Source organism: Simochromis diagramma, unplaced genomic scaffold, assembly GCF_900408965.1.
Source record: "Simochromis diagramma unplaced genomic scaffold, fSimDia1.1 OVJJ01000131.1, whole genome shotgun sequence".
Lineage (NCBI taxonomy): Eukaryota > Metazoa > Chordata > Actinopteri > Cichliformes > Cichlidae > Simochromis > Simochromis diagramma.
The window spans coordinates 12,143,165-12,148,516 of NW_024387200.1; positions in this window are offsets into that span (position 1 = coordinate 12,143,165).

Consider the following 5,352-nt stretch of genomic DNA (forward strand, 5'->3'; position numbering starts at 1 on the left):
ATATGAGTCCTCAGCATCCCAGAAACGACACTGAAAGTCATAAAGTCAAAGATAACTTTTAAAAACACCAGTATAAGCTCATGAGGCCCTGATGGTAAAAAAAAAAAAAAAAAAAAACTACATTTCCGCGAAAATGACATCACTTCTTTTATTTTATTTTCAAAAACAGCAACTTTTGTGGAGCTCACCTTCCACTACTTCTTTGCACTGAGGAGAGACTGTAGCATTCGACTGTGGATCCTCTGAGTCTCCTTAATGTCTTCCAGGAGGGTTAGAACACGTACAAACATGCTGGTATTGGTGGCTTGTACAAGTTGTCTTGGAACTGGTTGTGAAACCACAGGTGAAGGAGTTGAGGGTGGTGGTAGCTGAACAAATGGATGAGTGACGTTCTGGTGGGGAGTTTCACTTGAATGTCTATTCTCCATTGCTGATGGTGATGAGGTCTCTGGCTGTTCTGCAGCGTTGTCCCAATCCTCATCCGAGCTTAACTGGATCATCCATCCATTCATTCGCTTCCGCTCATCCTTTTCAGGGTCGCGGGGGGTGCTGGAGCCAATCCCAGCTGTCATAGGGCGAGAGGCGGGGTACACCCTGGACAGGTCGCCAGTCTGTCGCAGGGCTAACACACAAGGACAGACAACCATTCATACTCACATTCACACCTAGTGGCAATTTGGATTATCCAATTAACCTATCCCCACAAGCTGCATGTCTTTGGACAGTGGGAGGAAGCCGGAGTACCCGGAGGGAACCCACGCAGACACGGGGAGAACATGCAAACTCCACACAGAAAGACCCCGGCCTGATGGTGGAATTGAACTCAGGACCTTCTTGCTGTGCGGCAACAGTGCTAACCACCGTGCCACCGTGCTGCCCTGGATCACTGGCCTTAAAATGAAAAAAAATATTAAAAAACCCCACAAACAATTTAGTTACTGGTTAGTCCTACAAACTAAAAACATTAATGTACAGTCCGGCATCAAAAGGAGTCTAAAACTGATTTTTAAAAGTCAAAAAGTTACAAAGTGCTATTTTAAGATCATATCTAAATCTGGTGAGCAGCAATGGTCTGCTAAAGATACTGTCAGCTTGTTTTTGTTTTTCTTATAATCACCACAATAAATTGTTGCTTTTAAGGCGTTTTTAAGACACATAATTACCTCCTTTTCCTGCTTCCCTTTTCCCAATCTGCTTCCAGAATCTGACTCAGTCTGCAGATCAGAGGTTGCTTCAGACCTCCGCAGTTTCACCCTGGGATTTTCATAGTTTTCTGTAAATTTTTGACATACATCAACAAAATGTTGTTAGTGAAATTACAGGGAAATTTTTTGTTCTGTCTTTAATGACAGAATATTTGGTAGCAATAAACAAAAATGCTTCTTACCAGCTTTCCCCAAGATGCGAACTCTGTACTGTGACCAGTTTGCATCTGGAGTAACTCCATCCTTATTGATATTGATTCTCCCTGGTGGCCAGAAACAAGAATCTTCCGCTGGTCCTGTAAACCACTTGCAAGGAATTATGGATGCACCTCCACCATCCAGAAAATCAACAACTGCAAATGGTAGCATGCTGGTGAGAAAGCAAAAAGAAGCCAACTAGTACAGCAGTGGCAATGCCACATATCCAGACTTCAGTGGCAAAAGCACCATTTTCTGTTTTAATTCATCAAGTAATACAAGATGCATTTGTTTAGACAGATTTGAAACAAAGTAAATTCCAAGGCATGTTGAGTCCAATGGATAGCTGAAAAAGGCATTACAGTTTTCAAAGACCTGACACAGTGCTTTGACAACTTGGCAATCCTGTAAAATGTTTGCCACAATAAGAATTGTTCCCCCTACATTGAAACAGTTATCTCCCATGGAGCAAGAAACACATGTCTGTCCATCAGTGTATTTTCTGTACTGCTTAAAAGTTCCAAGATCACTTGTTATTGGTCCAGACTTATGAAGCCGTTTAAGAGGAGAGGGAACAGACATCCTCTCTTTTCTTCTGAATACTTTGCGTCTCATAGACGCGCTTGACAATTTGTTCCACAGGTTTATGAGGCCTCCGCACAATCTTTTTCAGTTTACCCAGGAAGGTTTCAAATGGGAAGCAGGAAATACTGTTGATGGGAGTTACACATGTCACACTGAGCGTTTCACTTCCTAAACGTTCTCGTCTTCGTTCTCTTCTGCCTTCAACAACTTTCATCGTCGCTCAGTCCCGTCCCTCGGGACAGTTGCATACATCATGCCGCCTCTTCAGGTGCAAGCGGCGTCCACAACTAACGCTCCATGCAAGATCCTACACTGAAAAGTGATCCGCCTCATTCTCAGGAATCAGCTTTTTAAAAGGGAGTTTTTCCTTCCCACTGTCGCCAAAGTGCTTGCTCATACGGGGTCATATGATTGTTGGGTTTTTCTCTGTATGTATTATTGTACGATCTACTGTACAATATAAAGCACCTTGAGGCGACTATTGTTGTGATTTGGCGCTATATAAATAAAATTGAATTGAATTGAATTAAAAATAATAACTTTCATTATTTCATTATTAATCTGTCTGTAGTGTACAGTATTCTGCATTTTCTGTGAGTGTCCTAAAGTGTGGCAAAATTGAATGACAGCGGGAGAAATGTGCAGTGAGTTGAGATTTTTGACTGTATTCTGCCCAGAATGTTTTCTGTCAATGAGGATAAAGTTGCTTTGTAAAATCAGAAAATCTATAAATTGAGTTGACACAAATCCAGTTTTAAACTGAGGGTGGACAAACTAAACTGAAGCAAGATGGCATACAGGCTTTATGTGTGGGTGTGATACAGAGGCAGGAGTAACACTGATTGTACCTTATGTGACAACACCAAGGTGATCCAGACATCGTGGTGAAACGGTGGTCTGAATGTTTTTCCTGGATGGGTGTACGCTGGTGAAGATGTGGTGGTGGCACAGGAGGAAGAAAATCAGGAACTTCAGCAGAGGCACATGGACCTGAGAAAGGGGAAGTATTGAGTGAGGAGTCCACAGCAATGCAGGACAAAATGATTTTGTACAGTCGTTGCAGCTAAACCTTGACCTTTCTCTTGGCAGAATCAAGATCAGATATCCTCTTTAATAGCAGTTCTCTCATGATGAATATATTATGAAGTCAGTTTTGATTCAAGTTTACCCGTAGTATATTTTGCCATGTTTTTTTTAAGCACAAGCACATTTCCTCTGGCTGGTATGTTTTCGACATCTTTGTAATGTTCTTTTCACCACATGGTTATTTGTTTGTGGTTTGAATGAACCTTTCCCTAAATTCCTGGACAAACCCGACTCATTTTAGTAACATGGTAGATAAATGAGCTTCATGGCAGACTAATAAAACCTGCAAAAGTATCCATGTCAGCATCAGGTCAGATTCTTTTATTGTTAATTGTCAACTGTTTTAAGTATTCTTGGAAGAAAAGAGTAATGGGCAGTAGCCCAATGAGCCTCACTTTGTAAATCCAAAATATTTATTTTTCCAGCATGGTGTTATATAACTGGGGTATGTTTCTTTGCATATACCAGGACTTTACTTTACTAGTTATGAAATGCACTGAGGATGAAAGTTGAATATGTTTAAAAGCTGACAGTCACATATGTCAACGTCCACTGTGGTTTGCATGGACGCACCACTTGTTCTGCTACCTCTGCAACCTCACATGAGCTGTAAACAGCTGGTGGGTTCTTGGATTTTCTCTTTCTGTTGTTTATGGCAGTTTTCTCACTTTTTATAGGGAACCCAAATATTTTGGCACACAAGCTTCTTTAGTGAGTTCCTCCATCCAAGGTAATTTACTGATAGGCCAGAAGGGTGGCAACTGATGATCTTTCTAGAAGAACAGTTTTCCTCATAATATAAAGAATGAAAACCTGGTATCCTCCCTGTTTTCCTGTTTGTGCACTTTTTTTCTCCCTGAATGTTACATTTAGTTTATGAAGATCCACTTCATATTATCTATGTTGAACAGTGTGGTGGCAGATTTCTTTTCTCATGTATTAATCGCATATTTAATCATATCACATTAGTTATAGTAATGTCACTTTCTCACTCTAGTATAGTAAGAGCACTCCTGTCACCAGTTTGCATGCATGTGGAATGTGATCACAAGTGAGGGCCAAGTTTTATTGCACCTTCACAGCAGACTCATTTTCCTCTTGAGGGCTCTGGACATCCTGTTGCAGATGAGGTGACGGTTGGTCGGAGCTTTTCTTAAATTGAACAGTTAAGGATCTGCCAATAATTGATCTGCTGTGGAATGTTCTTTGTTTAAGAGCGTCTGTGTCTGCGTATATAAGATGTAAGGGTGGTGGCCACAATTCAGAGATGGTCCTAGTGTAACATTGGGATGCTCTCTCCACATTGCAATGTGTTGATTAAACCCACTTCAAATCAAGCTCACTGGGTGTGTTGCAGGTTCCATAACAACAGTTACAGCTTCATTGGTACAGCCTAAGTCCACAAAAATGATCTTCTTCTGTAATAAGAAACTACACTCCCTGCAAGTTTAATGGTACTAGTAATAAAAATATTAGTAAACAAACTGTTAAAATCCACTGATTATTCTAGTTTGTGTGTCACTTTCAGGGTTCAGTGTCGTCATTAATTGGAATCGCCTCACAATCCAGGATAAATGAAATCATTGCTATCCTTGGAACCTGTGTTGCTAACAAGCATGTGATTGAGGCTCCATAACCTTCATGGGAATTAAACTTGCTTGGGATTTGTGCTTCCAGACACTCTGTATATTTTCCATAGGTACACCACAGCAGGGCTCTGTGATTCTGCCCTTTAGTTTTGAGGGTGCTGATGAGATAACTGAAAGCCTCGAAGAAACAGTTTGGGAACAGTCTATTAAATGATAATGGATACATCTGTGGAATTTGCAAGTCTAAAAACAATTATCTCAGTTTGTCTCTTGCATTAAAATGCTCAGAGGAAGCAGGAGTCTCTTCCTATTAAAAAGCCTACAGAGACTTTCCCAAAAGGAGATATACCACTTAAGGGAAATAGTACTGTAAGAAAATATTAGCATTTTGTAGTGTTGCTAAAAAAAAATTTGAATGGGTATGTGAATAAAGATGCTTTCCTGATACTTTTTACTTTTAGTCATTGGTGCTTTAGCTGACAATGTTAATTAAGGTACCAAGGCATGTCAGTTTCAATCTAGAGCTCCACATCCATGAGCATTTCCAGTAACAGACATTTTTGAGTCTTTTGTTGGTTGTTGTAAAGTTTGTTGAAATGTTCACATCAGTTCTATGGACACATATATGTATTATGAGCTGAAGGTCAGGGAACTCCTGGGTTTATCAAACATAGAACGTATCAAAAAGC